The sequence below is a fragment of the Lampris incognitus genome, chromosome 5, assembly GCF_029633865.1.
Source record: "Lampris incognitus isolate fLamInc1 chromosome 5, fLamInc1.hap2, whole genome shotgun sequence".
NCBI classification, from domain to species: domain Eukaryota; kingdom Metazoa; phylum Chordata; class Actinopteri; order Lampriformes; family Lampridae; genus Lampris; species Lampris incognitus.
The window spans coordinates 51,373,115-51,386,206 of NC_079215.1; the positions used below are offsets into that span (position 1 = coordinate 51,373,115).

Consider the following 13,092-nt stretch of genomic DNA (forward strand, 5'->3'; position numbering starts at 1 on the left):
GCCTCCCCAGACACAATTTTCCAATGGGCTTGGAATGTTAACGCGGAGATAGGGGATGAGGTGCTCAGCCAGAGAGCTTGGCAAGCTCCCCACTACGCTACTTGGATATATTTAAAACTACAACACATCAACTTTCCAAAAAAAAAAAAATGCAAGATCTTAAAAGTTGTGCAGAAAATACAATTTGATAAATATAATTTTTATTTCAGAGTGCATAAAAACTTTGCAACTGTAAGATGACACAGTTCTTACCTTCTTTCAATTATTTTTCACTGAAGCCATTCAAAATAAATTGAGACCAGAAGGACTAAAACTGTGTGACATTGATTTGGGGGTGACCTATACCTTTAAGGCTGCACTCCAGCACTCTGCAGTTCTTTGCCGGGAAACCGCACAAAGGATTTACGACCACCGTTGTATGAAATAAATTGCTGGCCAGGCCACTTGTCTTCAGGGCAGGTTGACAAGAGTGCATGCACATTCCTACACAACCCCCTCTCCCCAAACACGCACACACACATGCACGCATGCACAGAGTCATCATACTCACGGACATGAGCGTGCCTAAAAAACATGTGCCTGCACATCTTGCATGTTTGCACGCGGACAAACAAGCCAGATCTGTGGGAACGGCTTCACTGCACTTGTAACATATAGACCCCAAATGAGAAAGACAAGCTGACATGACTTTGGTACCCCGTTTTACATTTAGCCAGCGGTGAGGCGCAGTGTTGACCGATTTGTTGATAGTGACATTTAAGTGGTCTGAAGGGTCGTATATGTGTGCAGCCTTACACATGCAGCTGCAGTGATTTATTCTGTGGCACACATGTTGCGAATTCCATATGGTTGGAGGTTGACAGTTTGTCTCTGCTGATCAGTATCTGAGGCTTCATTAGTACGAGGCGATTATTAAGACCGGCTTGTCATCCAAAATAACCCGTGGTACTGTGTGTGTGTGTGTGTGTGTGTGTGTGTGTGTGTGTGTGTTTGCTACTCCTCATTAGAGGCCACAGGCCCAACTCCCACCCACTCCTATGCTGATTAGCACTCTTTAGCTCCATACTGCCAAATTAGCTACCTAATGTGTGTATGTGTGTGCACGCGCACACATCAGAAAGAGAAAGGGGGAGAGAGCGAGAGAGAGAGAGAGAGAATGTGTTCTCCAATCAACAAACTTCTCTCAGTGTGTACTGGTGGTGTGTTGCATACCCAGCTACACTCTGCACACACCGGCCCACCTCCCCCCGATCCGTGTGCACGCTCACACTCACAGTGCCTCAGTCCATGGTGGCTGAACTTCCCCCAGCAAGCCAACAGGAGGTAATTTACCGTGGCTTAGCGGACGCATGCCATTTTACTGAACACGGTACTGGCCCCTTGAGCTTTGTTCTGCTTAGACTTCTCTCCAGCGGAGCAGAGAATGAAAGACTGAAGAGAATAGGAGAGAGAGAGAGAGAGACTGAAGGGAATAGAGAGAGAGACTGAAGAAAATGGGAGTGAGAGAGAGAGAGAGACTGAAGTGAATAGGAGAGCAGGAGAGAGAGACTGAAGAGAGAGAGTGAGAGCGAGAGAGACTGAAGAGAATAGGAGAGCAGGAGAGAGAGACTGAAACGAAGACTGAAGGAGAGAGAGTGAGAGAGACTGAAGAAAATAGGAGAGCAAGAGAGAGAGTGACGCGAATAGGAGAGAGAGACAGAGAGAGAGAGACTGAAGAGAATAGGCAGACGGAAGAGAATAGACAGAGACGGAAGAGAATAGGAGAGAGAGAGAGAGAGAGAGAAACTGAAGAGAATAGGAGGAGAGAGTGAGCGAGAGAGCAGCAGCAAGAGAGAGAGAATGAACAGGTGAAATAAAGCCAGATGAGGAGAGGAAGAAAGTGGTAGTAGTTAAGTCCTGACAGTGCAGTAATGTCTCAGTGCAGAGTTAATTTCTATAAATGCACAAAACTAGATATGCAGCACCGTGCTTTTTGGATCAATATATTTTTCTTCACCTAGTTGTCACTTTGTTAAAAGAAGTATGCATGATTTGTTTCTCCAGAATGACCGGTCCCCCCAATAAGTAGCCTTTTTAAAAAGATAAACATTATCAAAACACATCAGCTCGTGTTCTTCCACTTTAATGAGGATGTGATGCTTGCTGATAAGAACTGTCATGTTTCTGCTTCACCCCTACCTGACTGATGTCCCTTCTTGATGCTGAATGTGAGACTAGACATACACACACACACACACACACACACACACACACACACACACACACACACACACACACACACACACACACACACACACACACACAGTAGCATTTTAGATACTCATAGAACGTCCTACAAATGCAGCATGGCCACACTTGAGACTCTGCCTGGAGGCTGAGGAAGCAGGACATCTGGTATCCTAGTGATAAGCTCAGTGTGTAGTGTGTGTGTGTGTGTGTGTGTGTGTGTGTGTGTGTGTGTGTGAGAGAGGGAGAGAGAGAGAGAGAGAGAGAGAGAGAGAGATGTGCACAGACAAGGTAGCCCAGTCTGGTCAGTACTCATTAGTGAAAGAGTTTTCCAAATGAGGAGTGCTAATGACAGGCAGGACTGTCATTCGGAGTCTAGCACACACGCGCAAAGGTAGGCACGCACACACACACACACACACACACACACACACACACGTAGACTCCCGTAAATGTACACACTCATGTTTAGGATGCCTTGGCACACAGGGTTAGCCCAAGACGCACACAAAGCAGTGTGTTGTCTGATTGTCATATGCACTCGCTTTGTTCGAAACAAACAGAAGAACAACAGATGAATCAGAGGACCATCACCTGGAGTCAGATCCAGGCTATTAGTTGGTGGTTTGTTCAGATGTTTTTGTCTTATGATTATTTTATTTTCCGAGTCCCTCAGGGTGATAAGTAGCTCGTGATAGAAATATTGAACTGATTTCAAAAGGATGAGTTCATTTCAATTTTGATTTTAACATTCTTAACAGTAAGCGGGTACATACAGAGCACACGCTGTTTGCAAGTGATAAACTGAATGCAGGTTGTTAATACAATACACATGTTGTTATAATTAGCGCCATTACCACCTGCTTATTTATATCAACCAATCAACAGCAAATAATCATGAATAGAAACTGGTTAGGTAAATGGGGCTGTGCCCTAGGCAGTCGCTGTGGATGTAGTAGACTGAACCTAATTGCGTCATAACCAGAGCATATGGACCTATAAAGCCCTGTTAAATTATGAACATAACTCCAGTGATTTGATCTTGGATTTGTCCTGGGCGTCTTCAGGCAAGCCTGCAAAATAGGTGCTGTGAGCATTTCAGAAGCGATAGGGTTAATTAACTGATGAATGAGATGAGTCTGGAACATACGGAATAATGGAGTGGCTTTGAATTATGGAAGAGTGAAATGCTTTGGTTGGTGGCGTCCAGCCATATGTCAGTCTATGCCTCCTGTGTCTAGCTGGGGACAGCTGGTCAGATTGCTCATGTTCAACAGAGTTAAGAACCAATCAATCAAAATGGTGCTGCTCTATGAGTTGTTTAAGGGAGGGCGATGGAGCAAGAGTCTATTGTGATTGAACCATTTTGGTGTCATTAGGAACAATTTCGTCTGGACCTTTTCCACTTGCGTCGAATTGCACTCAATTGCTAATACTTCATCAGTTGCAGCCTCAGGTTGTAATATGAGTGAGATATATTCGAGTAATGTTTTGAAGACAATTTTAAGGCGGCGGCACCTGGCAGTTCCTTTTCAGATGACAGCACAACAAAGATACCACCCAAAGTATTTGTCAGAATTAAACAGGAATGCTGATGGAATCTGGTTGGAGAAATCCCATGTTGAGCTTGGCTGGTATTGATATGCAGCTCTCATGCGGGGCTGATGTGGCCTTGTTAACACTCCCAGCTTCACTTGAACATCAAAGACACAAATCAGCAACCTGTTCACGCCTGTTAGTGGCTAGAGGGACAGCTGAAGGGGTGGAAACTGATGACTGGTTTTCAGATAAGTGTTACAGGCGACCTACACTTAGGAGCCAAAACATTATGACCACCTGCCTAATATGGTGTTGGTCCCTTGGTGCCACCAAAACAGCGCTGACCCGCCAAAGCATGGACTCTTCAAGACCCCAGATTGTGTCCTGTGGTATCTGGCTCCAAGCATTAGTAGCAGATCCTTCAAGTCCTGTAAGTTGCGAGGTGGAGCCACCGTGGATCGGCCTTGTCGGTCCAGCACATCCCACAGATGCTCAATCGGATTGAGATCTGGAGAATTTGGAGGCCAAGGCAACACCTTGAACACTTCATCATGTTCCTCAAATCATTCCCGAACAATGTGTGCAGTGTGGCAGGGAGCATTATCCTGCTGAAAGAGGCCACTGCCGTCAGGGAATACCATTGCCATGAAGGGGTGTATCTGGTTTGCAACAATGTTTAGGTAAGTGGAACCTGTCAAATTGAGGTCCACATGAATGGCCGCACCTAGGGTTTCCCAGCAGAACATTGCCCACAGCATCACATTCCCTCCACTGGCTTGTCCTCTTCCCACAGTGCATCCTTGTGCCATCACTTGCCCAGGCAAACGACACACATGTACACAGCCACCCACATGATCTAAATTAAAATGGGACTCATTGGACCAGGCGACCTTTGTCCACTGCACCAAGGTCCAGTTCTGATGCTCGCGTGCCCATTGTAGATGCTTTCGACAGTGGACAGGGGTCATCATGGGCACTCCGACTGGTCTGTGGCTACGCAACAGGTTGCGGTGCACTGTGTGTTGTGACACATTCCGCCCATAACCATCATTAAAACGTTCTATGACATGTGCCACAGTAGACCTTCTGTCCGTTCGGCCCAGACGGGATGGCCTTTGTTGCCCTTGCCCATTGATGAGCCTTGGGCGCCCAGCACCCTGTCGCCAGTTTGTGGTTTGTCCCTCCTTGGACCGCTGTCGGTAGGTACTTGCCACTGCTGACCAGGAGCACCCCACAAGCCGTGCTGTTTCAGAGATGCTCTGACCCAGTCAACTGGCCATAACAATTTGGCCCTTGTCAAAGTTGCTCAGGTCTTTATTCCTGCCCATTTCTCTTGCATCCAACATGTTGAGTATGAGAACTGATTGTTCGCTTACCATCTAATCGACCCAGACCTTGGCACGTGCCCTTGTTTGGAGATAATCAATGTTATTGAGTTCACCTGTGAGTGGTCATAATGTTTTGGCTCATCAGTATATACTGAGTTCACAAACGTGGGTGTATGAAACAGTGGAGAATGACTCAGAGAAGACAGAAAAAAACTTTTAAAATCGATCTTACTTAGCTCTTGTAATCAATCTCAAAATCTTTAATTTTCTTCTATTCATTTTGGATGGCCATGGTTCCCTTTGGCTTTAATTTAAAACAGATTGTCGAGCGTTCCCTTGTCAAAGGGTGGTGGTTGGGTTCAGACAGTTCATCTGATGATTATTGTTCTTGTCTAAAGGTTGGTTTTTTTTTTTTTTTTTTACAAAATGGGAAATTAAAGAGACTGATCAGTGCAGTCACAGAGGAGAGAAACTTCTGGAATCGGGATTTGGGTTTCAGGATTGAAAGGAGACATTCCTATGTCAGGGAGCATACACAGCACAAGTGATTGTAGAGACGACACTTAACCAGCGGACATTTAATAAACTACTAGCACAGCTATACAGCCTTAAGAAAATGCTTTAGAGACGTTTTATAGAAGGTACTTTAGGAACCATGTTTTATAAAAGGTACACGTTTTTTCTTTCATTGGGTGCGCATTTCCATTGGTTTATGTCTTAATTTTGATCTATTAAAATTCTTAATGTTCTGTGCATTCATATTTCATGTATGGTTTTGCATTTCATAACACCCATAATAACAACCCTTTTCCTTATGCCAAAACAACAAAGCACTCTTTGATTTTATTATGTATTTGATTGATGCCTTAATTACAATGTAACAGTAACACAAAACCACAGCAACAATTCAACCACAGCAATTACTTATAGCATAATTATTGCTAGAAATACTCATTAAAATATAGTTGTGGAGGGGCATCTGGGTAGCACAGGGGTCTATTCCATTGCCTACCGACACAGGGATCGCCGGTTCGAATCCCCGTGTTACCTCCGGCTTGGTAGGGCGTCCCTACAGACACAGTTGGCCGTGTCTGCGGGTGGGAAGCCGGACGTGGGTATATGTCCTGGTCGCTGCACTAGCGCCTCCTCTGGTCGGTCAGGGCGCCTGTCGGGGGGAGGGGGAACTGGGGGTGATAGTGTGATCCTCCCACGCGCTACGTCTCACTGGCGAAACTCCTCACTGTCAGGTGAAAAGAAGCGGCTGGCGACTCCACATGTATCAGAGGAGGCATGTGGTAGTCTGCAGCCCTCCCCGGATCAGCAGAGGGGTTGGAGCAGCGACCGGGACGGCTCGGAGGAGTGGGGTAATTGGCCAGGTATAACTGGGGAGGAAAAAGGGGGGAAAACTCAAAAAAAAGAAAAAGAAAAAATATAGTCATGGTTTGGGCCATGCCCAAATCTAGTTTTATCAGTGTATGAATACAGATAATGTTGGTGAATAAACAAATGGATAAACAATAAAAGAATAAAGAGAGCCACACAGCTTTTTTTTCTTTTTGTCTTCCTAGTTGTTCCAAACAGGCTTCTGTGTGTGCATGTCTCTGGTTTCTATTCGAGGATTTCTCAATCTGAATGTTCTTCCCGGTGACAGTCCAGCTCTCTCCTAAATTAGGGCCTATATAACTGTAGTTATAGCCTTCCTTGAAATGGCTACACAGGAAGGACAGCACCGTCCTGAAATGTGGCTCTCACAGCATGACGTGGTCGAGACAGCCGGCCATCGTCTCTGCTGGGTCCACTTGCTTTGGTCGCATTGATCAATAGTCTTTGTCACGCATGGTTAACTTCCCATGACTCTGCCTGTCTGCACTCCTCTGTCTGTCTGCCGGTGGCTGTCGCAAGTTGTTTTCTCGTCCTTCTCTCTCTCGATGTCGTTTGCTCTCTGACACAATCACCATAACACACACACACACACACACACACACACACGCCATGTTTACGTGGTTTGAAAGAACCTATTCTTCCTGAAACATTCTCTAAGAAGAAAGAAGTTGTTGTACATTGCTTGTACGGTACGTCATCTCCTCCCCAGTGCTTCATGTCAAGTAAGCATGTGTTGATCATTTTCTCTGCCTGTCTTGGAATTTCATTATTGCTTTTTGGGTGTTAATGTAAAATGTCCCTACTTGCCTTCCTGTCTGACGCATAACTAGTTCTCCTTATAATGTCAACTGTACTGACACACTTGTCCCCTCGTTTTCTCCCCAATTGTACTTGGCCGGTTACCCTATTTTCCGAGCTGTCCCGGTCACTGCTCCTGGGGAGGGCTGCAGACTACCACATGCCTCCTCCGATACATGTGGAGTCACCAGCCACTTCTTTTCACCGGACAGTGAGGAGTTTCGCCAGGGGGATGCAGCATGTAGGAGGATCACGCTATTCCCCCCAGTCCCCCCCCCGAACAGGTGCCCCGACCGAACAGAGGAGGCGCTCGTGCAACAACCAGGACAAATAACCACAGCAGGCTTCCCACCCACAGACACAGTCAATTGTGTCTGTAGGGATGCCCGACCAAGCCGGAGGTAACACAGGGATTCAAATTGGCGATCCCTGTGTTGGTAGGCAATGGAATAGACCACTATTTTACCCTGACGCCCCCTTGTTGCGACAATTCCTGTGTGATGATAATGTGCCTTGAATAGATTTTGGCTTTGCTTGGCTTCACTAACTAACTTGTCAATGTATGTAGTGCCAGATAGTTTTGCCAAGTTGTCTTCAACGATTTTTTTCAAGATATAGCTTCTTTGTTGTTTCTTCCTTGCCTCTCTCCAGTCATATCTTCTATTCTTTATTTGCGATGAAGTTTAAAAATGAAGTCATCTTTTATTTAGTGTCCAGACCACTGACACTGCCATTGAATATGGTGAATATCAGGAATCCCAAACAATTTGTCATTTCATCTTGTGTACTACATACACAAAAGAAACAAAATTCCGTTTCCCCCAGGCCACAGCAGTTCAACACAAAAGATAAAACCACATATCCAAAAACCTGCAAAAAAAAACAAACCACAAACAGCAAACAGCACAGTCCACCCAGTGCAACACAGACGAAAAACTCCACCATTCAGAGAAGGAATGCCAGCCAGGATGACTGTCGGAACTGCCGGTCTGCATGGGCTAGCAGTTAGCTTAGCCTGCCCTGCTTCCGCATCCTGTCAGACTGCCCTCAGACTGCCCTGCAGCTTGAGGCAGGGCCGTGGTCATTGGGCTAATCGGATGCAGCAGACCAGGCTCCCTCAGCTGAGCCAATGCTAGCTCTCCAGCCAGACACCTTCAACACACCTCCCCCACACACCCCATGACGACACAAATGCATACGCAGACAAAAACACTGCACAGTCGATGCTAGGCGAGGCCTCGGTGTTTCCTTCCTTTATTGTTTGATTACAATGCTGAATGTTCCATTTAAAATGGTACACCAACTGGTTAACAGCTGCTTTGTGTGTCTTATCTCCCTATAATCTTGTTTTCTCCATGTTTATATTGTTCAGACATCCCATTCTCTGCTTCCGGTGACCACTCACACACGCAATTTCAAAAAGATAAATATAAGCGAATATGCATGTGTTGCACGTGTAAATGCTAAATCCAAAGAACAACCATTTTACAGCGGGCTTGCTTTCTGGATCCAAAACGCAGGCACAGACAAAAGGGTTGTAGATAAAAGTGGGTTTATTGGAGGATGAAGGGGGAATGGTTGCAGTAATGGAGATGAGGAGCAGGCTGAGGCAGAGGGCAAGCAGGCAGATGAGTGAGGGCGGAATGAGGAGACACACTGGGGAAGAGGGCACAGGGAATCCTGGACACAGGAAAGCACTGTTGGCAAAAGGCACGAGGAAATACTGGGAATAAAGTCAAGTGCAGCACAAGAAAACACTGGGAATAAACTTGAGTACATAAAATACTGGCGTAGCCAAGAGAATGACTACCATGGAAGTCAGCAGAACAATCTGGTGATGAATTGGTGAAGAGCCGGGGGTTTTTATACTGCTGGGTTGATGAGCAAATTGAAGACAGGTGTGGAGGTGAAGCAGGAGCCAGGAGAAAGAAAAGAGGGAGAGCCACACCCATGCCACACACACGCACACTGACTTACACAGAGAGACGGACAGGGAGGTGGAGACACGAGAGGCAGGGAACACAAAGAAACTCGGGGGAAAACTGGAGTCACAGCCGGAGCCATGACAGACAGAGCAAAAATCTAGACACCATAATCTGATAACGTGTACCTTGATTTTGGCACCTTGCAGCAATTAAGGAAAAACTGACAGAACCGTTTATATGACTCCTGTTTCTAAAATTGAGAGTCAGTGTTTCTCCTACTGTACAGTGATTAGTGAGCAGCCCACCAGTGGCGGTTCTAGGAATTTTTAACTGGGGTGACAAAGGGGTGTCTAGAGGTGGCCACAATGTGTTTTTAACTGCCTCCAGGACTTAACAGGACTGCCTCCAGAACCGGACACAGTTCAATGCTGGATTTTCGATTTGGTTGCGTTTCCTAAAGAAGAAAGCACCAGACAGATAGTTACTTTTTTTTAGGCCACCAACAGCCATATGCCAGCGTTTGTTCATGCTGGAGTCTCGGCTAGGCTAGTACGAAAAGACAGGGCTGTTCCCTCTGTAAAGGGCCGTGTTGAGGAGTCAGAAGGGCAAGCTGTAATTTAAATCACTGAAATGTTTGTCTTGTACCAGACCTACTGGCTTGTGATTACAGTTTAAGTGCAGAAAATGGCCGTATACAATGAGGCTAAAGTTATTTAGGGAGCTAATGGTGATTTGCTCAAAACAATACAGCTGTGCACTGAGCAGTCATATATATGCCTTTATTTCAACCGTATACATTCAAAATTGTGGTGTTATTTTCACAACTGCCGAGGATAAATGTCATCTTCCCCCTATCATGGATTATTTTCAAGTAATAAGCAATCAGCTGTAATTTTTACAATACCAAAAGCAGTTATGCTCAAGCAAAGATATTCCAAGCCAAAAGCCTGTCAATCTACGGTCTTCTTGGTTGATGTATGTCCACGTTCTCGCATAACCGTGTACTCCAGCACACAAATAACTGACGATACAGGGAGATATAAAACAGTCATTTGATAACAGCAGAATAACATTTTACTAGCTACGTAACCTTTATTATTTCCTGACAGCAGATGTTTTCCACTTCAGCTGACATTTTAGCACATTTCCTACATGTGCACTGATTAACAGTTAAGTGTGGTTGTCCTAACTGGGCATTTGTCAAAGCCAGAAGATGCCCAAACACTGCACCAGCTGATCGAAGAGAAAAGGACAACAGCTGCCTAAGCATAAACCAGTGGCGATTCCATATGTGATGGGAATGTCGGAACATTTGAGATGCGTATTTTCCCGAACACCGTGTCTCAGTTGCTTTCAAACCCCAAAACACACTGCGCCAGAAATTGGTCCACCCCAAGGATCGAGTCCCCCGGCACAAACAGAGCCATATAGTGTAAACTGTTAAGTGCCAGGAGGATTGCCGTGACTTGTATGTCAGGGAAACCAAACAGACACTGGCCAAGAGGATGACACAACACAGAAGAGCTAAGGTGTCAGGCCAGGACTCTGCAGTCGACACCCATCTACATGGCAGTGGCCGCTCTTTCAAGGATGAGGATGTGCACATCCTTGATAGGGAGAAACGCTGGTTTCAACGGGGAGTCAAAGAGGCCATCTATGTGAAGAGGGAACGACCATCCCTGAACCGAGGGGAGTGGAGGGGTCTAAGAGTACATCTGTCACCATCTTACAGTGCTGTGACTGCAACTATTCCCAAACTCTCTGTGAATAGTACACATTGCCATTGGAAAGTCACGGCAATTTGCTTATGAAACTGATCATTATTTTGATAGCAAAATAACTCTCTCCATAAAGGCAAATCGGGACAGACCAAATGCGATGTGCAGAGTACAGGCACGGACCGTGATATTTTTTCTCCTAAAATGGAAGTCATGACCTGTACTTCTCTACCTCTGATTGTCTTACTCTGATATTCTTACTATAACCCAAGCCAATCTCACGCCTCATGCCTAAACGTACCCAACCCAACCAACGAAGGCAACGAGTACCAGCCAATCAGATGCAGATTAGGGCAGGTCAAGACTTCGCCATCCTAGGAAAAAAAATTGGCGCACAGTAGAGTGTCTCGGTAGAAACGAGACACTGTGCGACACATGGCTGATCAGACACCTGCCCCACAGCGAGATGGAAGCCAATGATGTGGCAGAAATTTTGGGGTGGCATCTGGAGTGGCCAATCAGATCCTGGCCACCCCTTTAAAACTGCGTATGCAGCCCACCCACTAACCCCCCCCTCCCCATTCAGTGAATTGTGAACATGCTTTCATTTTCAGTCAAAAGGAAAACTGGTGAAACAAAAATTAATTTTACTGTACCATAACATCACAGAAAAAGGATAATCTGTATAATAAATAATATATATTTATATAATAAATAATATAATGTATATACATAATATAATATATAAACCTATATAATAAATAAATAAATAATCTATATAATAATAAATAGAGTTCTTCAAAAGAATAATCTATAGCTTCTGATAGTTTATTAACTTGTCTATGAAATGTGGCTTTGTCTCATAATGACTCTATGTAGTAGGGTTGCAGCACTGTTTACAGGCTCAGATGTCACATGGGTATTTTGAGGTTGACTGCGGTGGATGTATAATAACACAGTGACTACAGCATGTCATGTTTCATATTTAGAGTTCGTGTTCTCTAAAGATTGCTTTTTGTTCAACAGAGTTGAAAGTTTCAAAAAGTTGAAAGGTGACTTATCGCGGGATGAGACCACTCGTGTTTTCATACAGCCGTGCTTTTTAAATGAACATGACGTCGCTTTCATGTGAAAACCATGAATCTTCAAATTCCAACTTTCTTTTAATTACATAAACCAAATCTGTATGTATGACCCCCCTCTTAAGGCCTGTTAATTCCATAAGTGTTCCAAAAACAAAGTGTTTTGGAAAGGCCTGTGAAAATGTACTCTTAGACTATAAAATGGTGAAATAATAATGACTTTTTTCACCTCCTAGAAAGTTAGTTCGTTTGTTGGTACATTTTGAGTTTCGCCCGACAGCAACGATAATTACCGCAGTGAAACCGGAACCCACTGTAACTGAAGGCTGTGGTGGGTTTAACAGTAGCTTATTTGTGACAATAAATGGAGAAAAGGAAGCGGGGCAAGACTTCCCTCCCCGTCGACAGCATGTCTGCATCTCGCTACTCCTACCCTACTAATAAGAAAGTGTCTACTGGAAACACTGGGAGTAAGGCCTTTATCAGTTAATAATCACATTGTTCGTTTGCATATAAACACTCTCTTTTTCTTTCTTTTTTTCAACCCCCCCCCCCTTTTTTTTCTCCCCAATTATACCTGGCCAATTACCCTACTCTTCTGAGCCGTCCCGGTCGCTGCTCCACCCCCTCTGCCGATCTGGGGAGGGCTGCAGACTACCACATGCCTCCTCTGATACATGTGGAGTCTCCAGCTGCTTCTTTTCACCTGACAGTGAGGAGTTTCGCCAGGGGGACGTGGTGCGAGGGAGGATCACACTATTCCCCCCAGTTCCCCCTTCCCCCCCAAACAGGCACCCCAACCGACCAGAGGAAGCGCTAGTGCAGCGACCAGGACACATACCCACATCCAGCTTCCCACCCACAGACACGGCCAATTGTGTCTGTAGGGATGCCTGACCAAGCTCGCGGTAACACAGGGATTCGAACTGTCGATCCCCCTGTTATAGACTGCCACGCTACCCGAACGCCCCCAACACTGTCTCTGTTAAGCAGAACTTGGCATGATTCTTTGAGAATGTTGAAAATGCAAGTTATTAAAGGGCTTCTCTTAGATGACTGTCTAGATCGTGGTTTATTTTACAATTACTGGAAT

The 13,092-nt window shown here is 45.2% G+C and overlaps 1 protein-coding gene across 1 annotated transcript in view; it reads left to right on the forward strand.

Annotated features, from left to right (window-relative positions):
• Positions 1 to 13,092, forward strand: part of adgrl3.1 (adhesion G protein-coupled receptor L3.1) — a 174,089-nt gene that overhangs the window by 29,242 nt on the left and 131,755 nt on the right. The window lies entirely within an intron of this gene.